Below are 15,985 nucleotides of genomic sequence, written 5' to 3' on the forward strand. Positions count from 1 at the left end.
CCCTGCTCAGCAGAGAGTCTGCTTTTCCCTCTGCCTCTGCCCCTCCACCACCCTTCACCCCTCTGCAGACCCCTCGTGCTCTCTCACACACTCTCTCTCTCTCAAATAAATAAATAAAATCTTTAAAAAAACAAACAAACCAAAGCTTTGGTTTGGGCCCATTTATGTCATTTTACTTACCTTGTTCTCTTGCCTCTTTTGTAAACTTCTTATTTTAAAAAATAACTTAAACACACAGAAAAGTTGAAAGAATGGTACAGAGAATTCACCTGTTTTCTTTACCCAGAATTAACAATTGTTAACGTTTTACCAAATTTGCTTCATATTTCTCTAGTCTACAACTTTTTCTAGAACCATTTAAGAGTAGGTTGCATATGTTATGGCCCTGTACCCTTTAATGACTTGAGTGCATATTTCCTAAAAACAAGAATATTCTCTTACATAAATACAGGGAATTAATTAAGGGTAATACTTTAGAGCCCATACTGAACTGGTCAATGGTCCCAGTCATATTATTTATAGTACCAGTACGAGATCCAGCATAGGATTATACACTGCACTTACTCTGTGAGAACTTTGACTAATAGGAGAGGCTACAGGAAAACAGTTTTCAGATAATGTTTGGAAAGGGGCCATGAAGACTTGGGTTTATTGGGTACCTTTTTATCCTCAGAAGATGTATTCCTATAAGGTAGTCTGTCAATCAGTGTTCTCCAGAGAAACAAAGCCAATAGGATATTATTATATATCCTATGTATACATTATATAAATTTATATATCTATAATTTATGTAGTATAGAAAATGTATTATATAATATATTCCTATATATGGTAATGATAGTAATGATTCAAATATTGTTATGAACACAATAGAAATGGCTGTAAGCTTTCCTAGAAACTTGTTGTGTCATTCCTGTTGGGAAAAAAAATAAGATGGAATTCATCTTTGCATAGAAAATTTTAAAGCACTTTCCTTCTATCTATCTATCTATCTATCTATCTATCTATCTATCTATCTATTGAGAGAACACAAGAGAGAGAGAGAGAGAGAGATGATAATGAGGTCAGACCAGTTCAAAACCAGTAGGGCAGGCTGGAAACTCAGCAGGAGTTGACAGTGCAATCTTGAGGCACGAAGCTTCTTCTTCCTCAAGAAATCTGTTTTTTTTCTTAAGGCCTTCCAACTGCTTTGATGAGACCCACCTATATTACTGAGGGCAATCTACTTAAAGACAAGTGACAGTAGATGTTAACCAGACAACTTCACAGCAACACTTGGCTTCATGATTAATTAAACAACTGGCCTAGCCAAGTTAACTCAGAAAGCTATCAGAGGTAGAGACCATCACTCACATGTTACACATGAGGAGTCTAAGACTTAGCACCATGGTTTTTGTTTTGTTTTGTTTTTATTATATTAGTCACCATACAGTACACCATTAGTTTTTGTTGTAGTGTTCCATGATTCATTGTTTGCGTATAACACCCAGTGCTCCATGGAATACATGCCCTCCTTAATACCCATCACCGGGCTAACCCATACCCCACCTCCCTCCCTTCTGAAATCCTCAGTTTGTTTACCATAGTCCATAGTCTCTCATGGTTCGTCTCCCCCTTTGATTCCCCCCGCTTCATTTTTCCCTTCCTTCTCCTAATGTCCTCCATGCTATTCCTTATATTCCACATATAAGTGAAACCATATGATAATTGTCTTTCTTTGCTTGACTTATTTCACTTAGCATAATCCTCTCCAGTTCCATCCATGTCGATGCAAATGGTGGGTATTCATCCTTTCTGATGGCTGAGTAATATTCCATTGTATATATGGACCACATCTTCTTTATCCATTCATCTTTTGAAGGGCATCTCAGCTCTTTCCACAGTTTGGCTATTGTGGACATTGCTGCTATGAACATTGGGGTGCATATGGCCCTTCTTTTCACTACATCTGTATCTCTGGGGTAAATGCCCAGTAGTGCAATTGCTGGGTCATAGGGTAGCTCTATTTTTAACTTTTTGAGGAACTCCACACTGTTTTCCAAAGTGGCTGTACCAACTTGCATTCCCACCAACAGTGTAAGAGGGTTCCCCTTTCTCCACAACCTCTCCAACATTTGTTGTTTCTTGCCTTGTCAATTTTTGCCATTCTAACTGGAGCACCATGGTTTTTTTGTTTTTTTTTTTTACTAAGGATACTCATTGTGCATGGCTGAGTCAGAAACGGTTTGTTTTGTTTTGTTTTTTTTTTACTAAGGATACTCATTGTGCATGGCTGAATCAGAATATAAATCCAGTGTGTCCCACTCCAAAAACCTGTGCTTCTCCCATGGCACTCCTGTTGCCTAACTTCAACATGAGATGATTTGGAAAGTGGTAAGTTTCCAGTCACTGATGGTATATAAACATGGACTGAATGACTAGCTATCAAGAATGTTCCAGAAATGATTCAAACCTTAAGTAAGTGCTCATGCTGTGTGGGTTTTCAAATTCTATTTGCCTTTATGAATCTATAGTGTATTTTAGAAAATGTGTTTTAGGGCTATGGTTTTTCTTACTGAAATATAATATTTTTGTGTACAGATACCTTCGTATTCAGTTAGTACCCGTCATCAGAATAGACAGGTAATTGCACCCTTTTTATTTTTTTCTAGGAGCCTACATTATTTATAGTTTTCAAAATAGCATTTCAAACTAGTGCTACTATTTGGCAGATTTTTAGGAGGTCACAGAGAAAAATATGAGACTTTAGAGAAAAACCATGCTGTTCAAAATCAGTTGTAAAAGACTCTTATGTAAATATAAACTTCATGTATTCTAATAAGTCATTTGTATCCTTATACTTTCATTTCAAGGATAATTTCATGGCTTAATTTTTTTTTTCTTTTTTTTTACTTCACAGTCGAAGTGTCATCAGAACTCTTGGTTTATTTTGACAGTTATCCTCAGCATTAGAAAAAGTTTCATCCTTTGTAGGGCATTTTCAATAAGTAATAATCATAGATGTAATATTCACTAAGCATTATTTGGTATCAAGTACTTTGTTAAATGATTTATATGCATTATCTTATGTGAGTTTTTCTTCGTATCAGCTCATAGATGTAAAAGTACTATTGTTGCATCCATTTTAAGGAAAAGAAAAAAAAAAAAGGTCCAGGAAGATTGAATAATCCTAAAAGGAAGATCCTACCCAGATGATGGTATCTTAACATAAATGGATTTATTTTATATGTAATTCAAACTGTCCTTTAAAAATCTGAGCGTTCGTATTTCAACAGATGATGGAGCAAAGTAATTAAGTGCCTTGTCCGTAAGCAAGATGGTTGCCAATTATAAAATTAATTTATGACCTCTTAACACAAAGTCCAAAGTTTGCCCATTAAACTACAACATCTTCTAATAATAAAACCTACTGTTATGACAGCTTAACATATGAAATTTCCCATTGCTTAGCAAATACTAATTTCTATATTGCAGTCTATAATTACCATTGCTAGGCAATTGCATGGTTCTTTGCTTGAGTAACATGCTGTCATCTGATTTTAAGGCAGGCTGTTTTTTCTCTAGGTGTGTTTTTCACCTGGTAGGGAATAAAAGGCAACTCTTTAGTCTGATTTTAAACAAAATTGAAGCCTAAAGGAGTATTATTAGGAACACAGAAAGGACTATATGTCCAGATTTTTTTTCCCCAGATTTGACGATTGTAAGATTTTGTGGATACAAATCTCCTATGTAGCAGAGGAAAGTCCTGTTGAATTCATATCCCAGGATAGAGATGATGATTGAAATATTATCATAAGTACAATGGAAATGCCATGAGCTTTCTTTCTTAGTAACTTGTGATATCAGTATTCCTATTAGGATTTAAGCATGGCTGGAGGAAAAAAAAAAAAAAGGAATAAAATGGAATTTATCTTTGCTTAGAAGATTTTAAAATCCCTTCTAATTCAGATAGTTTTTAATTCCATTAGTCTTTATTTTTACATAATAGAGAGGACTCCCCTTATTATGCTTGCCATTGTGAACAAGTATAATTCCCATTTTAGAAATTAGTGTGTTCCCAGGACACCTGGGTGGCTCAGTCAGTTAAGCATCCAACTCTTGACGTTGGCTCAGGTCATGCTCTCAGGACAGTGAGACCCAGCTCCACCTTGGGTTCTGTGCTTAGCATGGAGTCTGCTTAAGATTCTCTCCCTCTCCCCCTACCCCTCCTTGTGCTCTCTCTCTCTAAGTAAATAAATAAAATCTTAAAAAAAAAAATTACTATGTTCCCAAGTGGAAAAAAAATATTAAAAGTTATCATTTGGGGACACCTGGGTGGCTTAGTCAGTTAAGCGTCTGTCTTTGGCTCAGATCAGGATCCCATGATCCTTGGATCAAGTCCCACTCCTGGCTCCCTGCTTCTCCCTATCCCTCTGCCCCTCCCCACCGCTCGTGCTGGCTCTATCTCTCTATCAAATAAATGAATAAAATCTTTTTTAAAAAGTTACCATTTGATCCATTCTGAATAGTGGATGTGGTCTTTGTATATATGATTATACATGTATTCACCCTTTGAGATTATTTTTTTTTAAGATTTTATTTATTTATTTATTTATTTATTTATTTGAAAGAGAGAGAGAGAATGAGAGAGCACAAGCAGGGGGAGTGGCAGAGGGAGAGGGAGAAGCAGGCTCCCTGCTGAGCAGGGAGCTGGACACAGAGCTTGATCCCAGGACCCTGGGATCATGACCTGAGCCACCCAGTGCCCCGAGACAATTAACATAATCATTATTTGTTGGTGTTATCACCAACTACTCTCTGACCTTATGGAGTCTGAAGATTCTTCAGGTCAAGTCCATCCCTTCTCTGGCAGAAGTGTGGGGGACTACTGCTCATTTTTGCTCTTCTAGCTTCTTAAAAATGGGGTGCCTACAGAAGACAATATTGCTGACATCCTGCTAAAATTTGTAGAAAAGGCAGTCACCATATTTTCTGGGTGTTCAATTTGTGAGATATTAGTTACTGGTGCAGATGGAAGAGTCAACTGGCCAAGGCTTTGGAGTTAGGAAGGGGAGAATCTTGCTCTATTCAGGGCTGGCCATTGCTACATATTGACTGAGCTACCATTTGGCTTCTGGACCTTCAGGTAATATCTCTTTCAGTGTTCTTTCCAAGTTTCACTCGCTCGCCTTTCCCTTCTTGAACAATTCCTCTTGGACTTTCAGGACCAATTTATATCCTCTCACCCCATCTACCTCTACTGGTCTCCTTTCAGTCTGAGGAAAAGCTTTTTCTGTTTCCTTCAGTAAGCTGCTCTCATTCACTCTCTCTCTCTCTCTCCCATTCTTTCCCCTTATACCCCTCCTTCTCTCTCCCTCCATCTCTTCCTCCTCCCTCAAAAATCTTCTTTTTCCTCAGTAGATTTCATATGGCTCATAAATCCAGATTCCAAAGTATTAGCAAGCAAAATTATTATTCCTTCTCTTGTAGGAGTGGGAGAAGTTCATCTCCATACCTTTCTAGGAGGTGAAGGAAAATAACCCCATTCCCTTCTTTCAGTATCACATAGAAAAAGAAGCAAAAATAATTAGGCTTTCAATTAAAAGAGCCTGAATATATATAGATATATATACCACAATCATATATTTTGGTTTAAGTTAATCTCAGCTAATTCTTATTTTATCCTGACTAAGTTCCAAGTTGAGGAACCTCTGTGGGTATTATAAAAGAAAAATTGTGTATATTCTGACTAGCACATTCATCGGATTCTGATTACCAACACTAGGAGGCTCAGGTAAGCAGCACCCCTTACAGAATAGCACCTGAACAAAGCCTTTTCTCATTAGGGCATGCTATGCATTGCATGCATACAGACTAATTCTGGAAAGGGTGAAAATTTTAAATAATAAAATAAAAATAAGACCCATACACATCTACCCAAAAGACAAACAAAGGTGATATAGGACCAATCCTCCTGTGAATTTCTTGCCTTAAAACTTAAATTTCTTAACTTATGAAATATTCAGTGCATTGTTTGAAAAGTCAAAACCATGCATGCCTAAGCTTCCAGGCTTCAGAAGAAAAAGGTAATTCCTCTTGGATATGACTTTTACACATTATAGAAGCTTTGGTATGGTTGGCAAGTCAGTGAACATACAGATGAGAAGGGAAAATACCCCAATGACTGTCAAAGATGTTCCATGTTGTAGTTCACAGCTTCTGTTAGGCTGTGGAATTCAGATTTATTTCTAAACCTCTCTGAAAAAGCTCTCTGGTGAAATAACTGTTAATCTCAACAGACTGGGAAAAGAAATTCCTAGAAGATTTTTTAATGAAGCAAACATAAGAAGCCTAAGTTGAGCAGAATATTAAAGAAAGAGTTGCAAATTCTAATGGTCTTGGGTGTGTGTGTGTGTCTGTATGTGTGTGTGTGTCTTCAATCATTTTTAGGCCAGCACAGTTTTCAGTAATGGTCTTCTAATGTATTTATATAAAAATAAGATATCTAATTTAATTTTAGATATATTTATTTTAGTAGCTCTCCTTTTGTTCTCAGTCCTCATTTTTGGGAAAAATAAGGTAAGAGTCATAAGAGCGGTTCCTCTGTTAAAATGGAAGACAAATATTTTTCTCTTTTCTTATAACCTTTAATTAGAAATATATTTTTCAGGAAGCATTTTTACTCCAGGGAACATAGCGGCCTTATTCAATATTTTTGTAGCCTTTGTATCTGTAAAGTGCTTTAAAATGAGCTTGATTAGACACACATTCTATCATCCAAGAAAAGAATCAATACAGAATATCATTCCCACTTGACAGATAGCATAGATGCATCATCATACGGGTGTATTTATTAGGAAAGAGGTTAAGTTGCCTGTTCAAGTTGGTCTTCCCAGTCAATGGAAGACAAGGGAATAAAACTTGTTATTCTGTAGCTTTTAGTGTATTGCCTCAGTTGCTTAGCTACATGTCTTCTTTTTATGTATTAATCAACAACACCGTAATTATCATGAATGGCCATTGTGCATCAGTAATTCATTTTCCAATGTAAGTACACAAAAGGATTAATGTTACACAGGCTCTACAATATTAAGAAGGAAAGGTCACTAAACGATGTATTAAAATAATCATGATAACAGACCAACAAATTAAGCCCAACAGGAGAGATCAGCATTTGTTGGATAAACCTAATAAAATCTTGTAGTTTATTGATGTTGCTCCTCCACTGGGCAAAAATAGCTCTAGGAAAAAATAGAAAGACAATAAATAACCAAGTGGATTAGAGAGTTGCCAAAACACAGTGGAGATCAAGGTAGCTCAAAGTAAAGTTGTAAGTACAAATTTCAATAGATCCATCATTGCCAAAATGTTATGTTACCTTGGGAATTATTTTCTGTTACTGAAATGTAAAGAAACCAAATTTTTTTTTTCTAAATTCTGAATCACAGACTTCTGGTAGTCATAATTTTAGTGAGTCATTGGGAGGTCATTTCACTAAACACATCTTTTTTTTTTTTTTTAATTTTATTTTATTATGTTATGTTAATCACCATACATTACATCATTAGTTTTTTTTCATTTTTATTGTTATGTTAATCACCATACCTTACATCATTAGTTTTTGATGTAGTCTTCCATGATTCATTGTTTGCGTATAACACCCAGTGCTCCATTCAGTACGTGCCCTCCTTAATACCCATCACCAGGCTAACCCATCTCCCCAGCCCCCTCCCGTCTAGAACATCTTTTAAATCACAAAAAGTTTCTTTTAAATCACAAAAAGTTTCTTTTAAATCACAAAAAGACATCTTTTAAATCACAAGAGTTTCTTTCTCCTTTAAAGACCACTCTCCTGCAGACTAGAATGGTGTTCTATCTTGAGGAATACTATTAAAAGACCAGTGGACATATAAATGTAAAAACATATGACTGATATAAAATGGTAGGTTAAAAAGGCTCTTTAAAGATGATTTTTTAGGGGTGCCTGGGTGGCTCAGTTGGCAAGTGTCTGCCTTCGGCTCAGGTCATGATCCCAGATCCTGGGATACAGCCCCACATCAGGCTCCCCGATCCACAGGAAGCCTGCTTCTCACTCTCCCACTCCCCCTGCTTGTGTTCCCTCTCTCGCTGTGCCTCTCTCTGTCAAATAAATAAATAAAATCTTTAAAAAAAAGATTATTTTTTATATTAAATGTGCATTGACTAATAAGTCTAAGGCTCTGTGCTATTTTGACATTCAAGATCAAAATGAATTCTACTTCCAGACTTCCAATCCAAGAAACTTTATAAAGATAATGACAAAGATATTTTCATAAATATATTGATTGCAGAATTTATTCCAGACCAAAAAAAAAAAAAAATTTAAAAAACCAACCTAAAAGTCTAACATAGGGATTGATTACATAATAGATAATACCTTTTGTATGATACATTAATATGCAGTCATTAGCAATTATGTTCATGAATAATTTTGGTGACCCAGAAAGATGCTCCTCACAATAGATCAAGTTAAAAAAAAAAAAAAAAAAAAAAGAGAGAGAGAACAAAAAATTATACACAGCAGGATATTTTATACATTCCTACTTTCTCTATGTGCATCTAAAAATTCTAGGAGGATATATACCAGACTACCAAAAACATTTAAAAGGCTTTTTGTGAAATATGTATTTTTATACTTTTCTCTATCTTCTAAATTTGCTGCAATAAAAATAAAATGTACCTTAATCAGCCTAAACCAATAAAGGTTTTTACTTTGTTATTATTTTTTTAATGAGTCGTTTCAGTTTCTCAAGGATGTCAAGCTTGCTCTTTGGTGCTTGCCGTTCCTTCTGCTGGAATGTTCTTTCCCTGTTCTCATGGCTGACTACTTTAGATCACTTTATGACTATGCCCAGATTCACTTCCTCAGTGAAACTTTCCAAAACTACAGAATGGAATGTATCCCACCACCATCATTCTTATCCCACTATCTTGCTTCATTTTCTTCATGGCACTATCTAAAATTATATCATTAACCTGTTATTTAATCAAATTATGTGTTAGCATCTGTCTGTTGTGGTAGTAAACAAATATATGAAGCAGAGGAAACTTGTCTGTCTTGTTTAAATTTTAAATCCCCAGGTCCTAGAACCTTATCTGCATAAAGGAGGCACCAAATTCATATTTGTTAAATAAAACGAGGTGCTCTTGAAAATTTAAAACTTTATAATGTGTGTATAATAACTGTCAACTGTAGATTGAGAAGAAAGGGACCGATGTGAACCTACTCTGTTTGGGCAATTAGTAGGGCAAAATGCATCTTACTTTTGAAGGAGAACAGGAAGATTAAGAACTTAAAATTAAAAAAAAAAAAATTTTTTTTAAAAAAGGAAGCAAAGAGTAAGGATAGCTCATAAAATAAATGTTAGGAAGTCCTATTCAGATGCTAAAGTTGGGTCACAAATCTGTCTCTAAATCAGTGGTCTATATCTTTTTGTGTTGGATTGTGGGCCCCTTTGAAGATCCAACAAAAAACCTGAAACACAGCCTCAGATAAATACTCATGCATATTTGTCATATCCATGACATTTTGCTGACAGTTTCTGAGATTCACAGACCATCCTAATTGTGCATGAATTACACAATAAAAGCTACTGCTCTGTCCTATCCTGTAAACATAAGTTATAAAGTTTGGGATCCAATGAGTTCAAAATCCTCAAGAAGTTGAAGTTACATCTAAGAAAAGAGCAAATGTTCCACTTTAGCCTCCCAGAAAACAGACATCACAGATATGATCACATCTACTTGTTACCTCCAGGCTAGCAAATGGAGTTGCAAAGCTAAGGAACTTGGCGAATTAGAGAACCAGCATAGAGTTGCATGTGAAGCGAAGTCAGAGATGAATGTTTGTCCTATTACAGCAGGTCAATAAAAGTTTCATGGAAAAGATAATGTCTGAGCTGTATCTTGAAGAATAGTCATAATAACAAAATAATAGCTTGTAAAGTTTATCGAGGACATTCGAAGTACTAGGTACTCTACTAAGTGCTTTACATACATCATATTTTTAAAATCTTCACAATAATCCTCATTTAACGGAAAAGTGAAGATTAGAGAAGTTCAGTAATTTGCCCCCAGGATATTCAGCTAGTAAGCAGTAGAGCAGAGTTTCAAGCCAGTCTGAAGTCTGGCTCATCTTTGTTCACCATTGTAGAGCACTGCTCTCCAGAAGGGTAAGATCTGAATCACTGAGAAGAAGGGAAAGGGACATTCCCAGTGAGGGGATGCTTTAACACCTGTACAGATGTTTCTAGAGTACAGAAACTCTAGAAATAGCTAAATAATGCCGAGTGCTAAAAACAAGGCAAAAAAATTAATTAATTCTTTTGGGCTATACTTAAATCTATTTTCACAACTATTTTGACATGAAATCGAGAAAAAAGAAATATCATTTGCCAAGATAAATAATGGAGGGCCTCTAGTAAATGAGGAACTCTAGTACCTTTTGGTTTTACATTTACATTTACATCCAATTTGTATATTGGATATGGTGTTCCATACTGTAAAATGGTTGTTTGAGTGACAGCTTTCAGGGAACTTCATCTTCTAGCCAAAAGTAAAATTGTCTTTCAGTAAAAGGACAAATTTCCTGGCACCTTTATAAATAAGTTAAAAGATGGATATGATGGAAGTGAACCCTCTCATGGAATTTACAGTGCCTCTAAAAGCCATCAATTGCTACAAACTATAAGATTTTTCTTCATTGAGTGTCCTGATGATATAGTCTTGGACTGGATGTGAAATAAAGACATATGTGTCTATCTTTTATCTAGGCAGGTAAATCAAGCGCCCTTAAAGGTTGTCTCTTTATTCTGAAACACTGGATGTAGTGTATTAAGAAATAGTTGAGAGAAAATAGTTAGGGCCAACCTTTGTGCAGCTTTTAGTTATTTTTAAGTGCCATTTTATTGCCATATTCTAATAATACAGAGGAAACAGGACCCACATATAAATGTTCTTTCATATATTCTAACAAATTTTAGAATTAATAACAGTATTATTAATATTAATGTCAGCAATAGCTAAAATTTACTAAACAACTTATGTACTAGGAGGTATGCCAAGCACTTGAATGTATTATAATTTAATTTATACGATTATGCTCTGAGGGTAGCCTTTTATTATCCCTGTTTAACAGATGGGAGACACTGAGGCCTGAGACCCAGGAGGGCATGTTAGGGCCCTGAGGCGACATGGTTAGAGTGGCAGAAATGGTATTTGGCCCCAGGTGAGACTGCTTCCAAACCCTGGGGTTTTAACTCCTACTGTCTTAGTCAACCTTGTCATTTGAATTTGAGAACGAGTTTCTTCATTTAACATTTACTTAAAATGCAAGAGAAATTACTAAACTATGGTTACAAAAATATAGTGTGAGTAAGAAGAAGCATTTAGCTTACTGCTGAGAATACTTAGGAATATATTTACCTCTCGATTGAGTGAAGGAAATAAGACTGTTTTCCTTGCTCACCTACTATGACAGATTATCATACATTCTAAAATCATTGGTATACACCAGTCTTTGTTTTTAATTTCTATAAGGTCAGAGGTCGTGCCTTCCATTTCTTTTGTGACATCTCATTGTGTTTGGTACAGTACCCTGCAGAGTTAAGTGGTCAAAAAAATATATATATATATGCTCGTTGACAGCTTTCTCATTGGGCACCTGTCAATATCCTACAGTGTACTTTTTCAGATTTAGTGAGACTGTATTCTTGTAAAAAAAAAAAAAAATGTGCATCTGTTCTAATACCCCATGAAAATCAATATATGTACTATAATGGCTTGAAAACATCCACTAATTTTTCTCTGTTTAATTTTTCCCACTTGTTTATTGAAGAAAATAATACCTATATTTTTTTAGCAAGTTGAAGCATGAAGAAGTTTGGTTTGATAATTGCTCTGAAAACGCTTACTTCCTGCTTACCTTTCACTTCAACAGGAGCTTACAAAAGATTTGTTCTTTAAATACTAGCTTCTTTTGTTTATTTATTTTACATATGGGAAAATTAAGACTATATATTAAAGTTATTCTGTAAATTAATGCCCAGTCTACATTATGATTTTGTTGCAGTCGTAACAGCCTCCATATAGACATAATGAAATACCAGGAGACCTGGAGTCCCTTATCCAATGCTTTTACTACTCAGTATATAACTCAAATTCTCTGTTACTAATTTCTTCACTGCTATGAAGAAGTAGTTGAAGGAGATCATTTCCAAGGTTTTTAAGGAGTAATATTTTCTAATACTATTATGTACTATGTATATTCTATATGTTACTGTAGATAGTAAATATGGTATTATTTCCACTAATTACTTTGATTGGATTTTTGTCTTAAAATACTACTCATGATTCAAGGTCAGAATAGTGTTGGTTTAGAATGGAAATATGATCTGCCAAATTCTCTCAACTATGGTTCCTATTTTTAAATAACTTACATTTTCAATTTTGAATATGGGCATTAGGCTTAGGGGTGAAATTTAGTATGTTCTAAGGACATTTGAAAAGTGGATGCCATCTTCAAAGTCAGACGTTTACAACATAGTTTGTTTTAAAATTTGTTGACTATGGTTTCATAACCTCCATTTCGTCTGTATAATTATCTCTGTATAAACCATTTCAGATGTTCTCTAGAGACATAAAAGTATTTATTTTTAAAATTATCATTATAAATATTTGGGTTTGTTCTGAAAATTATCTAATTCCGGAATATATAAAATTACCTAATTTCTGAGAGATCTAGAATTTTAGAGTGGAAGGAAACTTACAGATCATCTATTAACTCCACATTTTACAGAAAATAGAGAAACCAAATTACAAGGAGATTAAGTGAATTGTCCAAGGTCACATAGCTATTGAGTGACAGAACTTGAATAGGAAGGAATCAAGATCTCCTAGCTCTCTGCAGCATTTCTTTCCTCTGCTTCCCAGTAAGAACAACTCCAGATACAGAATCTTGCCCATATAATCTCTAGCATATTTTGCAGCTCTGTTGTTTGGGATATGCACATTTAGGATTGCTATATCTTCTTGAGGGATTGACCCTTTTCCCTTATATAATGGCCCTTTCTGGCTCTGATTTTTTTAAATTCTTAGTTTAAATTTACCTGTTATTAATATATATTCATGTTATATATTATTGTTATATTATATATTATATATACATGTACAATATATTAATATATATAAAAAATTGAAATAATGTATATATCAAAATGAAAATTAAGCTTCTCATATTTTTAGAAAAGGAAGTAGTTTTGCAACTACCCTGAGAAATTTCGGCTCCGTCTCTTCCATGGAAACTGGGAGGTAGGGGCGCTATCTTCTTTGATATTTATATTTCAAAGAGGTGGCTTCCATATCCTCGTGAAAAAAGATTCCTGGGTTATAAAATTGGCAAGAAGCTTATTTATTTTAAAAAGATTTACATACATGTAAAAGAGTCAGAAAAAGAAATCACAATTATAAGTTTTTTTGAGTAAATGCTCTAAGAAAAGAAAAGGATAGGGAAAAGTCTCTTTCCCTTTTTATACCAGGGAAAATTCATTTTTTTTCTTTTTTTTTTTTTTTAATTTGTATTGACCTTTCGAAAGAGAGGGGCACCTTATTACAGGATACCTTGGATTTGTTTCCAGACCATCGCAATAAAGTGAGTCATATGAATGTTTTGGATTCCCAGTGCATATAAATGTTATGTTTATACTATACTATAGTCTCTTAAGTGTGCAAATGACTTTATGTCTAAAAAAATAATGTATATACCTTCCTTAAAAATACTTTATTGCTAAAAATGCTAATCATCATCTGAACTTTCAGTGAGTCATAATCTTTTTATTGATAGAGGGTCTTGCCTTGATGTTGGTGGCCGCTGACTGATGAGGATGAAGGTTGGGGTGGCTGTGGTAAGTTCTTAAAAGAAGACAACAATGAAGTTCGCTGCATTGATATTTTTTCTCCTTTCATAAACAATTTTTTGCAGTGTAGGATGCTGATTAATAGCATTTTATCCACAGTAGAACTTTAAAAATTGGAGTGAATCCTCTCAAACTTTGTTGCTGCTTTATCAATTAAGTTTTTATAATGTTCTCAGTCTTTGTTGTCATCTCAACAATCTTTACAGTATCTTCACTAGGAGTAGATTCCATCTCAAAGAAACCACTGTTTTTGCTCATCCATAAAGAGCAATTTGTCATCTGCTTAAGTTTTATCCTGAGATTACAGTAATTCAGTCCCATCTTCAGGCTCCACTTCTAATACTAATTCTCTTGCTATTTCCACCACATCACACTTTTCCTCTGAAGTCTCAAACCCCTCAAAGTCATCCATGGGGTTTGGAATCAACTTCTTCCAAACTCCTGTTCATATTGATATTTTGACCTCTTCCCATGTATCACAAATGTTCTTATTGGCATCTAAAATGGTGAATCCTTTTCAGATGGTTTTCAACTTACTTTGCCCAGATCCATCAGAGGAATCACTATATAGCAACTATAGCTTTACAAATGTATTTCTTCAATAATAAGACTTGAAAATTAAAGTAATTATTTGATCCCTGGGCTGCAGAATGGGTATTGTGTTAGCAGGCATGAAAACAACATGAACCTCATTGTACATCTCCATCAGAGCTCTTGAGTGATAGGGTGACAGGTGCATTGTCAATGAGCAGTACTGTTTCGAAAGGAATCTTTTTTCCTGAGTAGTCGGTCTCAACAGTGGGCTTAAAATACTCAGTAAGCCATCTTGTAAACAGATGTGCTGTCGTCCAGGCTTTGTTCCATTTACAAAGCACAGGCAGAGTAGATTTAGCATAATCCTTAAATGTCATAGGATTTTCAGAGTGATATATGAACAGTGGCCTCAACTTAAAGTCACCAGTTTCACTAGCCCCTAACAAGAGAGTCAGCCTATCCTTTGAAGCTTTGAGGCCAGGCATTGACTTCTCCTCTCTAGCTATGAAAGTCCTAGAAAGCATCTTCTTCCAATATAATGCTGTTTCATCTACATTGAAAATCTATTGTTTAGTGTAGCCGCCGTCATGAATTATCTTAGCTGGATCTTCTGGAAAACTTGCTGCAGCTTCTACATCAGCCCTTGCTGCTTCACATTGCACTTTTTTTTTTTTTAATATTTTATTTATTTGACAGATAGCACAAGCAGGCAGAGAGGCAGGCAGAGGGAGAGGGAGAGGCAGGCTCTCCACTGAGCAGGGAGCCCAATGCGGAGCTCAATCCCAGGACCCTGGAATCATGACCTGAGCTGAAGGCAGCCACTTAACTGACTGAGCCACCCAGGCGCCCCTTCACATTTGCACTTTTATGGAGACAGCCACCCAGGCGCCCCTTCACATTGCACTTTTATGGAGACAGCCACCCAGGCGCCCCTTCACATTGCACTCTTTAAACCTCATGAAGCAACCCGTGGTAGCTTCCAAATTTCTTCTGTAGCTTCCTCACCTCCCTCAGCCCTCATAGAACTGAAGAGAGTTAGGACCTAGCTCTGATTGGTCTTTGACTTAAGGAAATGTTGCAGCTGGTTGATCTTCTATCCAAACTACTGAAACTTTCTCCATACCAGCAATAAGGCTATTTCACTTTATTATCATTTGTGTGTTCCCTGGAGTAGCACTTTTAAGTTTCTTTAAGAACTTTTCCTTTAAATTCACAACTTGGCTAGCTGCATGGCACAAGAGGCTTAGATTTTGGCCTGTCTCAACTTTGAATATGGCTTCCTCACTAAGCTTAGTCATTTCTAGCTTTTGATTTAAAGTTAGAGATATACTACTCTTCCTTTCACTTGAACACTTAGAGGCCATTGTAGGGTTATTAACTGGCCTAATATCAATACTGTTTTGTCTCAGGAAATAGGGATGCTCGAGGAGAGGGAGAGAGATTGGGGAACAGCCAGATGGTGGAGTAGTCAGAACATACACAACATTCATCGATTAAATTTGCCTTCTTATATGGGAGAG

The 15,985-nt window shown here is 35.5% G+C and overlaps 1 protein-coding gene across 12 annotated transcripts in view; it reads left to right on the forward strand.

The window, feature by feature from the left end:
- Window positions 1-15,985, forward strand: part of LINGO2 (leucine rich repeat and Ig domain containing 2) — a 1,236,800-nt gene that overhangs the window by 924,284 nt on the left and 296,531 nt on the right. The window contains exon 7 of one of the 12 annotated variants that reach the window (XM_032393627.1): window positions 2,192-2,373. The exons of 9 other annotated variants lie outside the window; for them this stretch is intronic. The gene's annotated coding sequence lies outside the window, so the exon portion shown is untranslated. Of the gene's footprint in view, window positions 1-2,116; window positions 2,374-15,985 lie in introns of those variants that run through there. 2 more of the 12 variants (XM_032393629.1, XM_032393634.1) reach the window with 2 other exon arrangements.

Source organism: Phoca vitulina, unplaced genomic scaffold (genome assembly GCF_004348235.1).
Source record: "Phoca vitulina isolate PV1807 unplaced genomic scaffold, GSC_HSeal_1.0 scaffold75, whole genome shotgun sequence".
Lineage (NCBI taxonomy): Eukaryota > Metazoa > Chordata > Mammalia > Carnivora > Phocidae > Phoca > Phoca vitulina.